Here is a 22,569-nt window from a genome sequence, read left to right as displayed (position 1 = left end):
ACTTACAGATCATGAGGGGACTGCTCAAAGTTTGGCTGGGTTCTCAGGAGAGCTGTGGGCGGAAGGGCCCGCTGATATCGGACATTGTAATAAAGTTGATCCAGTGGTTCTAACGGTGCTTCCTGGTGCACATGTGTATGTCCCCAGAGGTCATTTCGCCATGATAAATAGAGACAGGGCATAGAACAGGCCTTAACAGAATTATGGAACTCTCCCCGTTACTTAGGACCTTTTGAAGTGACTTAGAGGACTGCTACAGCAGTTAAAGTGCAGGGAAAAGACAGCTGGTTTCATTGGACACATCTGAAACCTTGCTCGGACAAGACCGGCTACCACTGGTCCCACACTTTGCCTAATAATGGTGAAAGTGGGTCTGGGAGCCCCACTGAAGGGGGTGGGCAAGCAAACCCACAAACCCATAAACTTGAACTAGAGACAAAGAAGGACAAAAGCTCCTCTCTAAAGTCATGGCTACAAAAGCTAGGCCCACTTAGGTGCCCATACGGGGTGTGGGGTGTAATACTAGCTCTCTGCATACTACTAATATTAATGGCTTTAAAATTAGAAGATCAAAACAATTATGATAAAATGGTTGAAGGTCAATCAGTGAAAGAATTAAAACAAGTACTGTATAACATGTGTAAAAAAGTAGGCTAAAAACAATGTGGAAATGTAGTCATTTATTGTAATCATAACGGAATGATACTGGTTAAAAGGCGAGGAGCAGTATCCAACCGCCACACTTATAATGGGTTACCCATTATACAGAACAAGCGATTGAAACTTGGAATAAAAAAGGAAAATACACACACCCAGGTTGCAAGGAGTATGCTAACTATGCTAACCTTTCAAACTGGGTAAATCCAATAAATTGGACCGCAATTAGAGATAAGGTGAGTAGACTCAAGGACCAAAATCCACAATGGACTTGGTTGAATTGGCTAGAGTCCGGTTCCTGGATCCACATCCTTCAAAAAGTGAGTATTATAATAGGTGTTGTGTTACTGTTATGTTGTGTTTTGTTTTGTTGTGTTGTACCTCTCATTCGCAGCATGATAACCAGGGCTTTAGCCCTCTCAGGAGGCCCTGAGGATCTGGAGATGGGTTTTACAGAGACGCCTGAAGGGGGCGTCTAAGATCTGTATACCGAAAGAGCCAGAATGGCGTTAAAAATCGATTGGACCCAGATGAAGGCTATGATGGAAAATGTGGAGGAGATTTTATCTAACCAAACATTTAAGAGTGTTGTTTTGTTTTGTTTTGTTGTGCTTTGTGTTGCAGGAATGTTTATTTTTATAGCAATACGTGATGGTGCGCGAGGCACAGAAAAAATAAAGTGTACTGTTGACCTTGGTACTCAATCGCTGACCTTTCGTTGGGAAAGGTTGGTGAGTGGAGACTACGTCTGGGAGAAAAAAGATGATTTTGAAACTCCTCAGGAACTGATTGAATATGCTCAGATGAAGATGGAGACCTGGTGGTGCTTTTTATACTCAGGGAAACGGTGAATTACTGTTCAATCAAGGATTTACATTTATTAGTTAAGGGATTTAGTGTTTTAGTTGATCTCTATCGAGATCAGAAGGGGGAATGAAGAATTATAAAATATATACAAGGTTTTATACTGTTTTTTATTCTTATTACTGTTTAGCTTGACTTAACAAAATGTATGCGAAGTATTCTCAGTTCTCTGTTACAGCGGAAAAGTACCAGAACACCAAAGTGTGTGAGCACAAAACCCCCGTGCCCCAAAAGTAAGATAAACAACTGCCTTCCTCCAGAAGGATCTTATCAGTTGCCACATTCCATTGAAGACATAAAATTGGGGGTCGCGGGGCGGAACTATGTGATGCAGCAGAAGCACTGGAGACAATGGAACCAATGAGATTTAGTTTTAGGCTCATGAATATTCCAATGTTTAATGTGATACAAATACTCTGCTTCCTAGTAAAAAATCCAGTCTCCTATGGCAATGGACAGCTGGTAGACTCGATGTTAGGGAACTAGGGAAGCAGAGCTCTGTATTAGATGACCTGTTAGGGAAATAAACCTTTGTGATTTAATCTTCTGAATCCTGGGTCATCTGTGCTGGTATGTGTTATTAGCTGGTAGTGTAGCGTTGTTTGTCAATAACTCTTCTTCCAGTGTTGAACACGCTTGGTGTTGTCCGACGTTTAGGTAATTAATTAGAAAATGGACAACACAGGAGAAGGAGTGAAAAAACTCCTTACTCTTCAGGAGGGTGTGTTCCAATTACAGAGGAATCACCCTCCTTAGCCTCCCCGGTAAGGTCTACTCCAGGGTGCTGGAGAGGAGGATCCGGCCGATGGTTGAACCTCGGAGGCCATGGTTCTCCACCGGAAAAAGGTGGCTTCCCCTCTACAGGTCGGTGGGGAGTCCTTACCTCAAGTGGAGGAGTTCAAGTATCTCGGGATCTTGTTCACGAGTGAGGGACGGATGGAGCGTGAGATCGACAGACGGATCGGTGCGGCGTCAGCAGTGATGCGGTCGCTGTATCGGTCTGTCGTGGTGAAGAGGGAGCTGAGTTGGAGGGCAAAGCTCTCGATTTACTGATCGATCTACGTTCCCACCCTCACCTATGGTCATGAGATTTGGGTAATGACCGAAAGGACAAGATCGCGAATACAAGCGGCCGAAATGAGTTTCCTTCGCAGGGTGGCTGGGCGCACCCTCCGAGATCGGGTGAGGAGCTCAGTTACCCGGGAGGAGCTCGGAGTAGAGTCGCTGCTCCTTCACGTCGAAAGGAGCCAGCTGAGGTGGCTAGGGCATCTGTTCCGGATGCCTCCTGGTCGCCTCCCGCGGGAGGTGTTCCAGGCATGTCCTAGTGGGACAAGGCCTCGTGGAAGACCCAGGACACGGTGGTGTGACTATGTCTCCGAGCTGGCCTGGTGTCGCCTCGGGGTCCCCCCAGAACAGCTGGAGGAGGTGTGTGTGGATCGGGAAGTTTGGGCATCTCTGCTGAGACTGCTGCCCCCGCGACCCGGCCCCGGATAAAGCGGAAGAAAATGGATGGATGGAAGTGGACAACACAGGAGAAGGAGTGAGAAACTCCTTACTCTTCATCTGTATAATGTCAACCAAAACTAGAAATGCTGCGCCATTGCGATTGACTGCGGAAATGCGGGAAGCGAATGCAGAAATTGCATAAACTGTTCAAATTGCATAATCAAATTTGCACAAACTGGTAAAATGCATAAAATGTCATGTTGCATAAACTGTATAAACTGCATAAAGTGGTAAAATGCATGAATTGGTTAATTTGCATAAATTATGTAAATTACATAAACTCTTTAAAATTCATAAATTCTAAATGGCATAAACTCTTAAGTTGCATAAATGCTTTAAAATGCATAAACTGGTTAAATCCCACAAAGTGGTTAATTTGCATAAATTGTTAATATTGCATAAACTTTTATATTCCATAAACTGGTCAAACTGTTGAAAGTGCTTGATTGGCAGAAGCTGAACAAATGGCTGAAAGGCCTGGAGTCTCCCCATTGGCTGGATTCCCCCATACACACCAATGCAAAAATTTCAAACTCTCGTATAAAAAAACTGGAAATCTGCAGAAGGACAATTTTTTCTCAAAACCCACAAGTTGCAGAAGCTGAACATGCACAAAGTGCAGAAATTGCATAAAATGCAGAAAAAAGTGCAGAAAAGCATGGATTTGCGGCAGCCCCATTATAAGTCAATGGGAAAAATCTCCGACATTTTGGCCAATTGCGGAAAAACCGTAAGTTGCAGAAGTCCCAAAAGTAATAGCACCCTTCTCCTCAACATGCGGAACATTTTGATGCATAACTTGCATAAATTGCACAAAGCATGAAGGTGCTGAAAGCTCTAGAAAATCGGGAAAAAGATGGAAGAGGAATAATAATAAAGAACATGAAAACCAATAATTGACTGCGGAAGAATTCCGCAGTCAATCAATAAAGAACATGAAAACCAATTAATTGGGAAGTGCTCAGCATTGTCAATTTTAGTTTTTTTTTCTGACAAAAACTTTGTCAGATACTGAGAGGACACGTTAACGCATTCCAAAAATCCTAAAACTAAGACCCAAGGGGAAAAACTTAAAAAAAACAACAACATAAAGGCAGTACAATACCGTAATTTTAGATTGAGGGAGACAAAAGGGCAAGCAGCGCCCCCTTGCTTTGGACAGGGCGGTCGGCGAGGGCCGATAGTCGCCGCTTGCGGCTATATTTGGACCTTGGCATTGCCTTTGACCCACTTAATTTCTCCTGAGGGCCACGCCCGTAGCTCCCCTTCCCCCAGAGCTGATTCCCTGCACCTGTCACCACAAAGGCAGGCCCACAACACACACACACACAGGCTGTATCCAAATGTCCACCCTAGTCCCTAACCCCTCATTCACTACATAGACCCGCACTATATAGTCCACTCATTCTGTTGGCGATTCGGACAGAAGCCCACTACTTTCTCCGAGCTGCATGACGTCACGTGCACTGCGGCGTGCAGCCACACACAGCTCTACCAGGTTACAGATGCATATACAGTATGTTATAAACCTGGTTACAGCAAATGAAAAATAATCTAATCATCTCGGTCGCCCTAAATTGTCCCTTATTTTTCTGTTCTCAAGTTGGCAATCCTAGCTGTGCATCCCACAGATTCTCCGGGCAACCTCACCAGGGCACTGGTTCACGCTGATCGATCTGAAAGGGCACTTATTTTCATGTCCCAATTGCACCCTCAACATTGGCGCCTCCTTTGTTTTGCGTTTCAAGGGAGGCACTATCAGTTCCAAGTCCTTTTGGAATTTTCCCTGTCTCCCCGAGTGTTCTCCATACATTGCTGCAGCTCTGTCCCCCGTGCAGGTTCGGGGGTTAAAAATCTTCCCCCCTTCCGTGACACAGGAGTGAGGGGACTGGGTTTGAAGTTGCTTTTAGTGTGTGTTATCTGCATGTTTTTAAGAGTGATGTTATGCATGTTTTAACCCACCCAAGCTCGTGGCCCTGGCACCCCCTCCCCAGTTGACGACACACACCTGCACCTTGATAGGGCGGTAGCATGTTGGCAACAACAGAAGCAGTTGACCCTCTGTCCGCTGGAACAGTCATTCATGGGTACAACAACAACACTTATGGAGAAAAGTGAGTTTTGTGCTTTTAGCTTACCTAGCTACCTCTTAAGTGATGCCCAGGTGTTGGCTGTTGAAATGGTACATTTGAAGTATATCTAAGCACTACAATGCAATACTTGCATTTTGATCCATCACTCTCGGTTGTAAAGTGCTCCCATGCTGTGCTGTTTTTGGCCCGCTTCATATTGAAAAGCGAAACTAGGGGCCTTTCTGACACCATTCCCTCCTCCCTTCCACTCAGGCCTCAGTGAGGGAGGGCACCTCCTGAGGTTCACTCAACAGAGAAATTCGAGCTGTGACTTTCCGACACACTCTCCCTCGCCCCCACCGTCCTCACAGCCCATAATGTGGCAAAAATCACAAGTTCTACTGATCATACTTTTAAATAAATAAAAGGTGCTCTTATGAGTTTACAAAGTTATTCAGATTCAAATATGTTGTATTTACATGATATAATTTAGCTTCTTCAAACTCACAAGTGAGAACTTTTCCTCTCCCAATAAAATCATATTAAGTCTCACTGTCGTTTTCTTTTTCATTAATAAACGTCTATATGACGATAAAGTTGTTAAAATGAACACTTAGGTGCTCCTAAATAAACGCGGAACTGAAGTTGGTTGGTGTGTTGCTCGTGGGACTGCTCTCAGTGTAACACACACCTGTTAAGTATGGGCTGTTTCTCAATCCCCAGTATGCATACTCAGTACTCGTGAACTCGGGGTACGGACTTGCGGGTGCAGACTCTGAGAACGGACTTGAGGAGTTCACGAGTGTGGACTTGGCTTTTTCAGCGTTTGGAACGAGTGAACTCGATGACATCACAGGAAGTAGCTCCTGAACACAGGGCTGTGAACTTTTAGAACATTAAATCACCTCATATGAAATTAAAAGGGTGACACTGCAGGCGAAGTGGAAATATGTTTTAAAGACATAAATTATACACTTTTGCAATAAACAAAAATAAATGTTTACATTTTACACAATTTCACATTATTTTTACAATTATAGCCTTTAAATAAGGCGTTTTGTGGAAAGTCATTAAAAAATCTGATGTGCAAACAAACAATAATAAAACAAATAGGTCAAATATGAACTAGTTTGGGGGGTTGCAAATTATTCTGAAAAAAAGAAACAAACAATTTAGACTTTAAAATATGTAAATGTTTTTTCCCATATAAAGATGTGTCTGCAGCGCCCCCTAAATAAAACAATGGAAAAGTAAAATGCATTTGTCCTCAATGACCAGTAGACACGTCTCTGAGGATAAAAGACTCTTAAACCGGGAACATCTCCGCGTTTATTTACATGTGCGCGATAAGCTGTAGTTCAGCTGGAGCGGCTCAGTGCGCGCGGAGGAGGGGCTGCAGCAGGCGGGGGCTCGCGGTGCTCAAAACGAAACGGATTGTGGGAAATATAGCTGGCGGAGAACGCACAAGTCTCCTCTGATGCATCCTCGGTAAAACGGGCGGAGCAAGTTCTCATCCGGGGATTTACAGCGAACTTGCTGAGAAGCGAACTTTGAATTGGAACAGGACTTGGGTGATGACGTTTCACGAGTCCAAGAGCACAGAAGTCCACACAAGTACACAGATTGAGAAACGGCCATGGTGTCGATGCAGACTCGCTGAGAAGGACCTTTACTCCCACTCCCCCTCACTGAGGGGTCCATTTCGGACAGAACTCCACCCCGCTGGCACGCGCAGGCTGAGTGTTAGGGGGTAGGATGAGGGAGGAGGGAGGAGGGAGCGGTTTCGGAAAGGCCCTAGCTAACCATGCGCGATGACTAGGCCTACTTCTCATAAACAAATGTCGCTCTGGTGGTCTCTGGTGGTGCAAAAATGTATTACAAGTATTTTCAATGGCACTGCAAATTAAGAGTAGGGGATAACTGCAGACCCGGAGCCGAGACAGAAATACCATGAAGCAAATCCACCGTGATAGTGCGCCCTCTCCTGGTAAAGACGGATATACGACGGTATTAGGTCTTGGGAAGATTGATTTTGATCAACTCAACGTGCGTGAGTAGACTTAACCGAGTTATTTCATTTTTTGATTTCTTATGAACCAATTTTGAAATCGTAGATGCGTAGTTTAGTAATCAATAAAAAATCACAATTACATGCCACCCAAAAAATGCCATTGCAGGCTGTAAAGTATATAGAATTTATTCATAATGATGTATTAAGGGTACCTTTTGCTTTCTGTGCATATTTCTTGCATATTTTAATTTTAAAGAATCTTGGCCAGGACACTCTAAGTTATGCATCAAAATGTTCCGCATGTTGAGGAGAAGGGTGCTATTACTTTTGGGACTTTTGCAACTTACGTATTTTCCGCAATCGGCCGAAATGTTGGAGATTTTTCCCATTGACTTATAATGGGGCTGCCGCAAATCCATGCTTTTCTGCACTTTTTTCTGCATTTTCTGCAATTTCTGCACTTTGTGCATGTTCAGCTTATGCAACTTGTGGGTTTTGAGAAAAAATAGTCCTTCTGCAGTTTTCCAGTTTTTTTATACGGGAGTTTGAAATTTTTGCATTGGTGTGTATGTGCGAATCCAGCCAATGGGGAGACTCCAGGCCTTTCAGCCATTTGTGCAGCTTCTGCCAATCAAGCACTGAGGCCATTTCAACAGTTTGACCAGTTTATGGAATATAAAAGTTTATGCAACATTAATAATTTATGCAAAGTAACCACTTTATGGGATTTAACCAGTTTATGCATTTTAAAGCGTTTATGCAACTTAAGAGTTTATGCCATTTAGGATTTATGAATTTTAAAGAGTTTATGCAACTTAAGAGTTTATGCCATTTAGGATTTATGCATTTTAAAGCGTTTATGCAATTTACACAATTTATGCAAATTAACCCATTCATGCATTTTACCACTTTATGCAGTTTATACAGTTTATGCAACATGACATTTTATGCATTGTACCAGTTTATGCAAAATAGATTATGCAAATTAACCAATTTATGTAATTTAAACAGTTTATGCAATTTGAACAGTTTATGCAATAAACGGTAAAGGGGCGACAGTGGCACAGATGGTAGAGAGGGTCGGGGTTTTTTTCAGGCCGCACAGAGAATCGCTGCAGTGTTGACATGTCGGTGCAAATGAACATTGAACATTTTACACAGATTAATCGACTAAACATCAGATTTGAGCGGAGACTGTTTTCCCTCGTTCTCCGTTTAAATGAACGGCTTTTGCGCTCAACCGGAAGTGTCTGGAAAAAGAGGTGCCGAGACAAAGCAAAAAGAGGCAAAAGTGGGCGGGGCGGAATAAGGTGAATACAGTTTATGCAACATGACATTTTATGCATTTTACCAGTTTATGCAAATTAGATTATGCAAATTAAGCAATTTATGCAATTTGAACAGTTTATGCAATTTCTGCATTCGCTTCCCGCAATTCCGCAGTCAATTCGTCATTTTTCCAAATTTCCTCCTTTATTCACAACGGCTACAGTTTTAGACTCGTACATGTTTATACTACCCCTCTGTCACAGAAAGATGCTTCAATTTTGATGTTTTTGACTCCAAAATCAACTTTTTCTAAAGTTTATAGTGACAGGAAGTTTAGTTTACCCGTTTCCTGTCCGTCCCTCAGTGTGTTCCTCGTACTATTTCGCTCTCAACTAAATATTCTTTATATGGAGGGTGCTGCTGGGCTGGTGCACCCTCTCATCAAATCTTTGGGCAGTTAGAGGAATTTACCCTCATTAAAAAGAATGAAATATATTCATGCTTAAGCTGTAATTTCCGTTTTCTGCAAATACACAAGTGCAGTCTTTCATAACATTAATCTTAAATTGGCTGCAGTATTCACTAAGCTTGTGAAGCTCCATTGGTAGAGTGCCGGGTTCCTATACGTTAGGTTGATTGATTGATCCCAGCCATCACCTTTTTTTTCTTTTCTTTTGGACTCGGTACTTTCTGGTCCCACCCTCATGAAAAATGGGAAATGATCCCTCTCCTCCAGTGGGGTGCTGTCAACTAATTTTGGCCTGAGAATTGAGAGAACCCTCACCCTCATCAGGCCCATGTTTGCATGGACTTATATCTCAGTAGTAGCAAGGTTTTCTTCAGTGAATGAGCTAGTCCTAACACAGCCTTCACACTTTTCTTATGCTTTCTCATTTTACATGGACCACTGTACACATTGTCTCAGCCTAAGACCATGAGTGCGTGTGTTTCATAAGATATTTTTTGTTCTACTATTACATTGTCTGTGCCTGTATAGTGTCATGGGAAGAGCATTGGGTTTATAACCAAGAGGCCCCTGGATCAATTCTGACCTTCATAAGTTTTTTTTTTTTTTTCTTTCCTTCTTTCTTTTTTTTGGCCCTTTCTGGGAAGAACATGAATTACCGCCTATGGTCCCACCCTCATGAAAAATGGGGAAATGTTCCCTCTCCTCCAGTGGGGTGCTGTCCCCTAATTTCGGCCCAGAAATTTAGAGAAGCCTTGCCTTCATCAGGCCCATGTTTGTATGGACTTATATCTCAGTGGTAAAAGGTCGTCTTAGGTGAAGGAGGTAGCTAGTCCTAACATTTCTAATGCACGGGGAGTTTCATAAGAAATTCCTTTGTTCAGCTAGTATTTTCACTGTGCCTGTATAGTGTCATAGGTAGAGCATTGGGTTCATAACCATGAGGCTGCTGGATCAATTCTGACCTTTACTATTTTTATCTATTTTTTTTTCCCTCGGCACCTACTGGAAATTACATAATTCAGCACCTATGGTCCCACCCTCATGAAAAAAGTGGGAACAACGCTTACAGAATTTGCATAACTAAAGACATGGCAGGATAGTAGGGCAACTATTGAGGCAACACCAGGGACTATGTCGAAAACAATCTAGAAAATGGAGGGGGAAAATTGACCAAAAATTACCTCTCCTCAGGTGCTGGGACCTAATAGTGGAGCATTATTTTAGAGAATAGTAGTCCACATCAAGCCAATGATAGTATGTTGTTATAGCTCAGTGATAGTGTGCTGGTCTCTGGTATAGGAGGGGTCCAGTTCAAACACTGCCATGACAATTTTCCAATTCTTTGTTTTTTCACATGATTCACATATTTTCGAGCCTGATAAAAGCACACAATGAGAACCAAGTTATGTGACACAATTGTGTATTCCCTTCCCCCTCTTCACTCGTGCAGCCCATTGCAGAGAGGTGTTCCATTTAAACACCCCTCTGGTTCGTTCCACATTACAGTAAAACGTGTCTTCCTACAACAAGTATGAAAAGTTTGATGCAACGTCTTTTTCTGATTCTCCTATATCCGTTTGTTATCTTTGATAGACTTACATTACTTATAGGCTTGTGTTACAAGCTTCATATCTGGAACAGCAGCCCAGGCTGAGGACAGGGGGCCTTCAGGCTGAGGCAACAGTGGGCCGGCACCAAAGCTACTTGGGACAAGAGTGAGGCCGGTGTGTGACAAAGGCTCAGGCGAGAGTGGGATGGGTTAGCAGGCGTAAGAGAGTGGTTTGGGTGTGAGACAGAGGCTAAAGCAGGTTTGGGTGACAGCGAATGTGGGCATTCGCAAGGGGGGAGGTCGCCAGGGGCAAGATCGATCAGAAGGGCTCACAAAGAGCATAGCAATCGGGGGGCTCGCATGGGGCGACAGCGAGCAGGGGCAATTGCAAGGGGGGGAATGCCAGGGGCGAGGGCCGCACGACGCCGCTTGCGGCTTTAATTATTATTATTATTATTATTATTATTATTATTAGCCCAGAATTACAAAATTTTTAGCGGTTAATCGGTTAACCATGGACACTCCATAGTCTCGGGGCTCATATCAGCAAGGACGTCATTCGGAGAAGAGCAACCTGGTTCATACACAGGTGACCATTTTTCTATACATTTTTTCTCTGAATTCTCAAACCACGACTGCATGCTCCTCACCACGGCGACTTTGGGATATTATATTATTATATATTAGGCCACCGTTTTTACATACTGAGATATGTTCTTACCTTAGCTTAGACGAGTTCTTTAGGACCTGTCTGATCTTCACCCGTGCCTTCAATCACGTAAACACAGCACAGACGGCGTTAGCATTTAGCCTCTCCTCTCTCCTATAGCTCCAAACAAGGTGAAGATAGAAGCTACCAAGCTCTTCCACGTTTTCCCTATTTAAATATGGCTATGTGAAGTGTTGCACTACAAAGTATAATTACACAAAATTAAATGTGGATTTTCTAAAAGGGGAACTATATTGTAAGGCGAAATATAACCAGGAGTAGTTTGAAATCTGCGCAATAGTATCTTCACTTTACTGTGCGGACGCCAAACTACTCCTGGTGTTAGTACGCCTTAAAATATTACGCCGTCTGTGCTGTGTTTACGTGACTGAAGGCACGGGTGAAGATCAGACAGGTCCTAAAGAACTCGTCAAAGCTAAGGTATGAACATATCTCAGTATGGAAAAACGGTATTGAATGTAATCATTTAAATATACATAAAATAATGTTCCTGTTTTTAATTGTAAAATCATGTTAAAAAGTTAATATTTGACTATCAGAATGCAATCATCTTAAATGATTGCACCCACGAAAACACAAAATATTGTGCTGTTCACTGCGGACACTCTAAGATTTGACTGTACAAATTATTGGAAACTTGGTTGTGCCTGAGAAGCTACAAATACATCAAAAAATACTTTTAAAGGTTATTTAACAAACATAACTTGTTAAAACACATAATTATCAACATGAAAAAATGCATGCCATCAGTTTAAATTGTGTTTATTTATTTATATATCTTTTTAGATTCCTTATACGTCATTGACCCAAAAACTGAATTTTGAATTGAATAATCATTGGTCACATACAGGTATCAATGAGATGGATGATACTGGGCTCCAGATTTCAGTATACATGCCATATCTGGAGATGTATCTTTAATCGTGTACATAATCTGTTAGATAACATTCAGTATTGTCAGTAACAACACTGAAAAACTATGCAAAACTATCATTGATTTATACATTTTCGACCCCACCTGTCATGGTGAAGATCCCCACCACCACCATCTCTGTTTCAAACGCCACGTTCTTCTTTTGCTCTCTTGGATTTGAAAGAAGTCCAGATGCCCGTCTCAAAAACAGGAAAAAATGACGTCCCTCCTCACAGCTGAAACTACACCTCCGGGCCTGTTGTCTGTTGAGTAATCCCTAAATTCTGTACATTTCCTTTCAGTGCTGGTTTAGTGCAGGTTTGTCGTTTCTTCTCAGTTGGGCCTTGGTGATTTCTGTAATATTTGTGCAGATCAAAGATATGTTTTATTTGTGGTTAGGGTGAAAGGTCCTATATCATGCAAATCGACTTTTCTGAGCTTTTAGCCATGTTGTTTTGCTATTTCCTTATCAGAAACACCCCCAGAGTGGTTTTTGGCTTCATTCACGCAGTTCTCAGCAATCCTCCTGAATCCAACTGCTCCGCCCTCTGCTGGTGAACGACTGAGTTGTTCAGTTGTGTCGTCACAGCGGAACGGAAGTGCTCGCCTTTTAATTTGTAAAACAGCTCTTTTATTATTTCTGTTGTAAGAGAGAGAAACAAAGAGAAAAAGAAAAAAATAAATAAATAAAATAAAAGGATGTGCCCGAAGGTCAGCTGGGGCCAAAACAAACACACCCCTGAGCGTCTGAACAGACGTCACGGAGAAAAAGAAACGCGTTTGGCTAAGAGGACAGGACTATATATACAGTCTATGGTTCAACCTTCCTAAAGAAGAAGCCACTCCCGTCAGAAGTTGTTTTTTTCTCTCCGGGATTCGGCGACTATCACCAAAATAGTGTTTTTCTGTGACTGTCTCTGATGGATGTTTGGTGAACCTTCTCAAAGTGGATTAACTTTTATAACCTATGTGACTCCCATAATGTAAACGGTGATGGACCAGAGGGGTGAGTCAAACCAAACGCGTGTTAGCTTGTGTGTTAGCGTGTGTGTTAACATGTGTGTTAGCTTGTGTGTTAGCGTGTGTGTTAGCTTGTGTGTTATTGTGTGTGTTAGCGTGTGTGTTAGCGTGTGTGTTAGCTTGTGTGTTAGCATATTAGCATGTGTGTTAGCCATTTATGAAGCTGTGTTGCAGATGTCAACTCCGTATAACTGCATCGTGAAGTAACTTCACTTGTTGCTGTTTATTTATATTACGGTAAAGTTGTATGTGCGGAGAGAGGGGGCGGAGTTAACTGAATCGAAGCGTTGTGTCTTCCGGGTTTGAAAAATACCTCCAGAAAACACTTATATTTATCACAAAAATGAGTACTTCATCGTGGTAGAGGTACAATATATCATATAAATGCCTATACTTAACCTTGGAATGGCTAAAATAGCATGATATAGGACCTTTAAGACAGTTGCAGAGTGGTCAGCATAGGGTTCAGAGCTTCTTCCAGAGGGTCTGTCTTAGTCCTGTTCATATCTATATCGTCTCTGTGTTTGCTGTCATTTTCTGGCGCTGGCCGCAGTGACGTCTGAGCTTTAACATGGAACACATCCAGCTTCTCCGGAAGCAGGCCTCTGTTGAAGAGTTCAAAGGTCAGGTAAGAGAAGAGCAGGATGGCGGCCACAGAGGACAACATGGAGATGGTTTTAATGGGAGAATACTGGACGTAAACTCCATCCTCCAGAGTGCATCCTGGGAAGTGTAGGACTGGAGCTAACCCCAGCGAGGGCTCTCCACACATCAGGCGTAAAGGGAAGCCTGTGAGCAGGCCTGCGATAGCTCCGTACAGGTTACTCATTTTGAAGAAGAGGACGCAGAGGAACTGGGGGAAGATCACAGTATAGGCCACCTGAGCAGCCAGGAACCAGAACAGGATGGAGCTGTTTTTCAAAGTGGTGAGCGCAGTCCCGATTACACCAGCTACAACCACAGAGGCCCGGATCACCCACTGCATCTCTCTGTCTGAGGCCTGAGGGAAAAAGTTCAAACATGAGTAGTCATGACAACATAAATTTACCTTCACAATGCCATGCGAAACTTCTTGTGGCATTAGTGTAAAATAGATAAGGTTTTTTGTTTTGTTTTTTGCTCCTCCTGGAACCGCCACCTTAAAGGAATAGGCCACCGTTTTTACATACTGAGATATGCTCTTACCTCACTTTAGCCGAGTTAATATATCCCTGTCTGGTCTTTGTCCGTGCGCTCTGCCAGGCAAACGGAGCACATACGCAGCCTCTCCCACATGTCACATAGCTCCAAAAAAGCTCATGATAGAAGCTACCAAGCTCTTCCACGTGTTCCCTATTTAAAAAAAGTTACATGAAGTGTTTTCATGCGAAGTGTATTTACACAGAAATGTAGCATGTCGATTTTTTAAGCAAATAAAAAGGGGTACTATATTGTGAGGCGTAATGATACGAGGAGCAAAACGTCCGCGCAGTAACTCCTAAAGACTTCCCCCACTCACTTCCGTCAATAGAAGCTGCGTGACTTGTAGAGAGCCTTTTGCAAGAACTTGGTAGCTTCTATCGTGAGCTTTTTTGGAACTATATGACATGTGGGAGAGGCTGCGTATGTGCTCCGTTTGCGTGACAGAGCGCACGGACAAAGACCAGACGGGTATATATTAACTCGACTAAGGTTAGGCAAGAACATATCTTAGTATGTAAAAACGGTGGCCTATTCCTTTAAAAAGATGATAACGTGTAATTGTTTGGGTGGTATTAAATTTAGTTTAAGCAGACACTGTTTATTGAATATTATGATTTTGATGAAGATCAGACCGCAGTCACAGGCAGTATCTATAGGCTATTTCTGTATATGAAGAAGATGTGTACATCAGTCATTTATCCATCATCATTTTGTAAATGTTCCCTCAAAGGAGCGTTGTCAGGATTAAAGCCGTACTAAGTAACCCTTGCCCCTAGAGGCCATAAGCGCCACTGCAGGTGTCATAGCAGGTTGCGATTTTTTAACTTATTAATTGTCCGTGAGAGTAAATACTACACTGACAGAAAAGGCGAAGGGAGAGAGGGATATTGTACATCCAATTACACAATGGAATTTATTTATTTTTCACTCGAGCTTGGCTGTAAATACTGTGTAACAGTTAGCTTTGCCTGTCAGCCTCTTAGCTTCTTCGTGATTCTATTAGTGTGTATTGTGGCAGTCAAGTTGCAATTGTGGTTTTCTGGCCAGAGACACCAGGGGGAGATGAAAGACCCCCCCAATCATCCCATTAACACTTGTATTACCTCCAGAGGGACTACAGAAAGGATTTATTAAGGTAAATAAGTTACTTTGTACTACTTTAAGAGGAGTAGCAGTCATTGTACAATTGTACAACAAAGTGCATTCAGGTGTTGGGTTAGTCCTGTACCGCAGCGTCTGAGCGTGCCGCTATTGTGGGACAATCTGACTAGCATGTTTTTGGAGGTTAGGGAAACCAAGGTGCCTGGAGGAAACCTGGCTGGCTGCCTTCAGTGCTCCTCTGAAATGGTGCAGGGCCTCCTGGGTTTGTCCCTGTTTGAGAGCTTGGTGTCTCGCACTCACCATCTTCTCCTATAACCCACATTTATTTGACTATAGATCCTATTATTAATTAAAATAGCTCAAAATATAATTTTCTTTATGTTTTATAATGTTATAGTTTCATCCAAACAGATTATTTTGCCCATAGCAATCCCCCAGCCCTTCAGAAGCCTGCTACCTGGCCCAATGTGACGTTAACGCATCATACTGTTTAGAGATTTGTGGCTGATTCAGAGCACACACAGGTTTGTGCCGATAAAGGCACAATGAAGCTGCCAGACAATTACGGCAGATTAAGAGAACAGCTGCTACAAAGCTGCAAACAGGCATTTGAAGCTGCTGGTGCCTCTGGAGTCTCCCAAACATCTCCCCCCCACCCCACCCCCACCCCTTTTAATTGAATGCTCATGAGCAGTGCACATGAGGTGGACATGAAGCTACTGACCATACCAATATTGAAAAGCATGATTCAAATAATTAATCGAAATTCAACCCAGCCCGGCTTAAGAGGCAAACGTGCAATATTCCACTTCAGTACCTGTGGATGAAGCCGCCGCACCGAGCAGTATGGGAGGAATTCCGAAGACCAGGATGAGGAAAGCAGCTATGGAGCAGGTGAGTTTAGCCGTCCGCATTGACGAAGCAGACAGCATCCTCTGATGCAAGCTCTGGTATGCGACACTACCAACCGACTGCAAGAAATGATCCTTCTTTATTGTTACAATTCTTCCAATTCTTGTCTTTATTATTATTAGTAGTATGTATGAATCTCACGAAGAATAAAAAGTCATCCATCATAATCCAGATCTTGCTCAGTTTGGGGGTGCCGATCCAGGGAGCGTGGAGGGTGTTGTTCATCAGAGTCTCTCCAATGTTTACTGAGTGAGGGTTAATCAGCACAAAGGGAACACAGATCCACTGCACACACAAAAGGGTTCATTGTGAGGGATTTTGTTCAACCGGAAAAAATCATGGAATTTGAAAATCTAATTTCTAGGCCAAGGAAAAGATTTGGAATTTTCTAAGTCACAGAGAAATAAAAACAGACAAACAAACAAAAACAGCAGGTCTTCTGGATTTTTCAGATCCTAGTATACTTCCCTGACTCGAAACATGTTTATTAAGGCTGGGAAAATACACTTTTGTCACGATCCGATATGTATTGCGATACCGTAAGGAATTATGAGAAGTAATAAGCAATATGTTTACCTTAAAATGTGTAAATAGAAGCCAGTCATGTATCCAATGATTATAAACCAAATGCCATTTGACATTTATTGAAGTGTTAAGATTGAAAAGTGCATAACCACAACAAAATCCCCTCCTGGAAGTGCCACCTTAACGTGGTGGAGGGGTTTGAGCGCCCAAATGATCCTAGGAGCTCTGTTGTCGGGGGCTTCGTGCCCCTGGTAGGGTCTCCCATGGCAAACTGGTCCTAAGTGACGAGTCAGACAAAGAGCGGTTCAGAAGGCCCTTATGAGAGACCAACAGGCCTGAGAATCATGAGGCCGTCCTTCTGTGGACCCACCACCTGCAGGAGGAGCCATAGGGGCTGGTGCAATGTGATTTGGGCAACTCCAACAGCTGCCCCCACGACCCGGCAAGAAAATGGATGGATGGATGGATGGATGGATGAAGTGTTAAGATTGAAAAGTGCATAACCACAACAAAATGTAACAAAGTGCTGTATTCTGAAAAACAGAGTGCAAAATATAAAACACCTCATAGCAGCACATAAACAGAGGTCTATTGCAAACAGTCTGATTTCAACTAATAGCATGATATAGCTCATTTAAATGAGAGGGTTAGTTTAGCTATTTTAGCCATTCCAAAGTTAAGTATAGGCATTTATATGATATATTGTACCTCTACCACTATGGAGCACTCATTTTTGTGATAAATTTAAGTGTTTTCTGGAGGTATTTTTCAGACAAAACGCTTCGATTCAGTTAACTCCGCCCCCTCTCTCCACACATACAACTTTACCGTAATATAAATAAACAGCAATAAGTGAAATTGCTTCACGATGCAGTTATACGGAGTTGACATCTGCAACACAGCTTCATAAATGGCTAACACACATGCTAATATGCTAACACACAAGCTAACCCGCGTTTGGATTGACTCACCACTCTGGTCCATCGCTGTTTACATTATGGGACTTGCGTTGGTTATAAACGTTAATCCACTTTGATTCTGGCGAAGGTTCACCAAACATCCATCAGAGACAGTCACAGAAAAACAATATTTTGGCTGATAGTCGCTGAATCCCGGAGAAAAAAACAACTAGACGAGTGGCCTCTTCCTGAAAAAGGTTGAATAAACTCTGTAGCCAAACGCGCTTCTTTTTCTCCGTGACATCATCGTTAGTTAAGAATAAAGAACATGTGTGTCCAGAGTAGGTAACGAGCTCCATCTTCACAGCTGCAGCGCAAACATGACGTCTGTTCAGACGCTCAGGGGTGTTTGTTTTGGCCACAGCTGACCTGGAAGCACCTTGGGCACATCCTTTTTATTTATTTTTATTTTATTTTATATTCTCTTTGTTTCTCTCTTAGGACAGAAATAATGAAAACGCTGTTTTACAAATTAAAATCAGGCCGTAAGCATAGAATTAAGACATTACATTACAGACGTCGAGCTCTTCCGTTCCGCTGTTACGACACAACTGAACACTCAGTCGTTCACCAGGAGAGGGCGGAGCAGCTGCTCAGAGAGCAGGATTTAGGAGGATTACTGAGAGCTGCGTGAATGAAGCCACAAACCACTCTGGGGGTGTTTTTGATAAGGAAATAGCATAACAACATGGCTAAAAGCTCCAAAAAGTCGATTTTGCATGATATAGGACCTTTAATAAAAGAAAAAAAAACTTATAGAATCTGCACTTTAAAACTGTGAGTGCAAGAATTGCATCTTAATACATTAAGTAGGACGGTTTTGATTAGTTTATCCTTTTAACTGCCATTCATCCTTTTAAAGGAATAGGCCACCGTTTTTACATACTGAGATATGTTCTTACCCTAGCTTTGACAAGTTCTTTAGGACCTGTCTGGTTCTTCACCTGTGCCTTCAGTCACGTAAACACAGCGCAGACGGCGTTAGCATTTAGCCTCTCCTCCTCTCCTCTATAGCTCTATTACTCGTCATGTAATATTCGATCTTTATGCAAAGGGGTTGAGATGGAGAATCAGAGATGTCCTACTACCTCGTTACAAGCCTTGATTTATTCTTCCTTAAGGATTACTACCACAAAGTCAAAAGTCTTGTAGTTTCTCATACTGTAAAAAATTGGCATCAAATTAGAAAACATTTTAAATGGCAAGATATTTCAGTATTGTGCTGTGTTAATCAAGGGATAAACATCAGGGACAAAGCTATGGGGACGTTATAGGCCTGATCATCTCAATATAAAAGGTGGTTTCCCCTCTTCCTGTCGGTGGGGAGTCCTTACCTCAAGTGGAGGAGATCTCGGGGTCTTGTTCACGAGTGAGGGACGGATGGAGCGTGAGATCGACAGACGGATCGGTGCGGCGTCAGCCGTGATGCGGTCGCTGTATCGGTCTGTCGTGGTGAAGAGGGAGCTGAGTCGGGGGGCAAAGCTCTCGATTTACCGATCGATCTACGTTCACACCCTCACCTATGGTCATGAGATTTGGGTCATGACCGAAAGGACAAGATCGCGAATACAAGCGGCCGAAATGAGTTTCCTTCGCAGGGTGGCTGGGCGCACCCTCCGAGATCGGGTGAGGAGCTCAGTTACCCGGGAGGAGCTCGGAGTAGAGTCGCTGCTCCTTCACGTCGAAAGGAGCACCTGAGGTGGCTCGGGCATCTGTTCCGGATGCCTCCTGGTCGCCTCCCGCGGGAGGTGTTCCAGACATGTCCTAGTGGGACAAGGCCTCGTGGAAGGCCCAGGACACGGTGGTGGGACTATGTCTCCGAGCTGGCCTGGTGTCGCCTCGGGGTCCCCCCAGAACAGCTGGAGGAAGTGTGTGAGGACCGGGAAGTTTGGGCATCTCTGCTGAGACTGCTGCCCCCGCGACCCGGCCCCGGATAAAGCGGAAGAAAATGGATGGATGGATGGATTTCAATATCATCAAAGGAGTGATTTGTAAAGTCTCACCAGGCTGACAAAGATGAGTGCCAGCTGTATGATGTCAGTATAAGCCACAGAGTAGAGTCCTCCCATCAGAGTGTAGGTGATGGCCACAGCTGCAGAGATCCATATACTCACTCCATAAGACAGGTCCAGGACCACACTGATGGTGGCACCTGTTAGAGACACAACAAGGATTTACAGAAACTGACTTAAATGTGAGGGGTGGGTCAGACACTATCGCAGTGAATGGGTGGGCTTTACATTTGCAACAACAAGCACTTAATTGGTGCAAATTAACAAAACAGCTGAAAAACAAGTATTTCAAGCGTTGTGAGTCAAGGCAGTTGAGCTAAGGCTTTAGGCGTTACACTGTAGTGTATATTGCAAGGCTACGCAAGACTGAAACATTGTTAGAACACCTTATATCTAAGAAGTATAAAACAAGTTGGCTGTCAAGTTCTGCCATGTTTGATGGCTTAAAAACCCCAGAAACCGACTTTACCACTCTGCTAAAAACCAAGATATTTTCTCGGGTGATTGAGAACTTTTTCACTGAATTGTTCCTTACCCAAACCGATGAATGTTGAAGCCATCCACAGCACGTCCAGATAAAGTGAGGCCAAACACATGACTGCTGTGAAGCCTTTTCCGTACTTCCTGCAGAACGGATCTATCATGGTCACACACTTTTGGTCTCGTAATGGTTTAGCAAAAATAAAGCCACCTGAAATGGGAGAAGGAAATAGTTGCCAAATGGTGCACTTTAAATATGCTGATCTGCGGCATCAACAAGGTTGTTTAGTGGGCCTTATATCCGGCCCACAAAACATGATCACTCAAAATGGCACCAATAGTTTCACGGACATAAAGATGATGGATGATTGCTGCCATTTGGTGCTTTTTGTTAAAGCAATTGCAGTCTAGTTGAGGATTGTGCTGATTGAAATGCCCCAAATCGTAACATTCCGACTTAAAACCCTCTTCAGAACAAGAATAGTTTTTGCCATCGTTAGTGAACTGGTTCACAAACAAGGATTTTTTTTTGTCAGTTAAATGGTGCAATATGAAGCATATAACATGTAACTTATATACTAAAATAATAAACTATAAAAAACGTTTCAACTACAAGCAGGGCTGGACTGGCCATCGGGAGATTCGGGAGTTTTCCCGATGGGCCGACGTACTTTAGGGCCGATTGGGCCAGTCAGATCGAGATAAGGCCCGAAATTTCCTTTCACCGGCCCACAATTAGCGTGAGGAGCCATCAGAGTTTCTATCGTTACGCAGATGCAATTACACAACTCCTCCACTAGAGGGATGTGACGCCTTTTATACCCTGCTGGTGGCGCTTTCTTGAGTCATGGTTCACAGATAATCTCGTAAAATGAGCAATGGGCCTCTGGGACATAACACTCATGCCCCTCACATTGCCAATATAAGAGGAAATAGTTTATTGTAACTCCCTCCAGGACCCACAGAACCTTAGACCTCTATTTTTTTAATACATTTTAGACACATGTTTGCAAAGAAATGCATGCTGGGAGTTGTCAGGTGACTCCGTCTTGTCCCTCGTCGTCAGTGCGCAGTTTGGAAATCTTGTTTCCATTAAAAGGATTTACAATGTTTGGCCTTTTTGGGATTTCTATTCTCACTCCACACCTCCTGAACTCCGTGGTGAGTTTTACCGTTTCATCTTCAATCCACAGTGGGATCAATTGGTTGGTTTTGAGAAGTTTATTTGTGTTGCAGTCGTGATTAGAACTTCATTAACGGAACGCACATTTTAAGATTGTTTAGTCATTTTACAAAAGTTCCATCAAATTGTAAATGACAAGATTAAGGTGTTGAGTGCTATGAGGTGTTAGCTTGAATTCGGCAGAAACAAAATGCAACTATTGTCCTCGATTCGTAGTTTATACTGTTTTAGTTCAAGCCAAGGGCTTATTGTTTTGCTCATCACCATGACTATTGCATTGAATATGACTGTTTTTTTTGTTTTTTTTAGAGGGCCGGTCTTGACCCAAAAGTCCCAGGCCGAATTTTTCTGCCAGTCCAGCTCTGACTACAAGACTATAAGGGCATGCATAAGGGTGGATTGAAATAAATTATGATAAAGACAACAATTTGACACAGTTGCAATAAAAATTGGTTTGGTTGCAAAGAACATTTTGCCTCATTCATGAACATTCATGCCACTCCCACAATTTGTTCTTAAAGTGCAACTAAACGGGCGTGGCAGAGCCTTTCCCCACCCACAAACTAAAGTCAAAAATTGCTGAGAAAGGGGTGGTCTCGGAGGCTTTGGGGGAGACGAGGGGGGTGAGTGTGTAGGCGGGGTCTGCTCTGTTGACAGTCTCAGACCAAGCCCCTAGATCTGACAGGACTGACAGACTGCTGTTACCGCTGTCACCACTGTGCGCAAGGTTGATTTTTTCGTAGGAGAGTTGGTGCACTCTCATGACTTGTGATTGCTTGATGTAGCAACTAGTGATGCGGGTCAGGGTTTTTTTCAACCCGCGGGTCCCGCATTTGGAGCAGGTTCTAACCCGACCCAGCCCGCCCCGCAACGTTGTTCTATTTTTACAACCCGCCCTGCACCCGCAACCATTAAATATTACGCGTTACAATACGAGCGATCGCGATGTCGTCACATCCGTTGGCCGTGGTAGGCATTTTACATTTTCATATTTGATAAACATTTTATTAAAATCCTATAATCAGCAAAAACAATGTCCATAAACAGGGCATTGCTTCTCTTGCGCTGTAACAGATCTATCATTTTATAAAACCGAGTTAGAGACCTGTATTCATCAGCTGCCTACCAAACATCCGGCGAAAATTGCGGAAGTAA

The 22,569-nt window shown here is 43.1% G+C and overlaps 1 pseudogene across 1 annotated transcript in view; it reads right to left on the bottom strand.

Moving 5' to 3' along the window:
* Positions 1–13,493: 13,493 nt before the first annotated feature.
* LOC306965123 (high affinity choline transporter 1-like) overlaps positions 13,494–22,569 on the bottom strand; it is a 33,075-nt pseudogene continuing 23,999 nt past the window's right edge. Inside the window, exons 3-7 of the transcript in view lie at positions 20,287–20,442; positions 19,743–19,891; positions 16,397–16,540; positions 16,153–16,314; positions 13,494–14,060 (exon numbers count right to left, since the gene is read on the bottom strand). The product of the transcript in view is annotated as a high affinity choline transporter 1-like (transcript). The remainder of the gene's footprint in view (positions 14,061–16,152; positions 16,315–16,396; positions 16,541–19,742; positions 19,892–20,286; positions 20,443–22,569) is intronic.

Source organism: Gobius niger, assembly GCF_951799975.1.
Source record: "Gobius niger genome assembly, chromosome: 7".
Lineage (NCBI taxonomy): Eukaryota > Metazoa > Chordata > Actinopteri > Gobiiformes > Gobiidae > Gobius > Gobius niger.
Note: the sequence above shows the minus strand (reverse complement) of the source record. Positions and strands in the feature narration are given on the sequence as shown.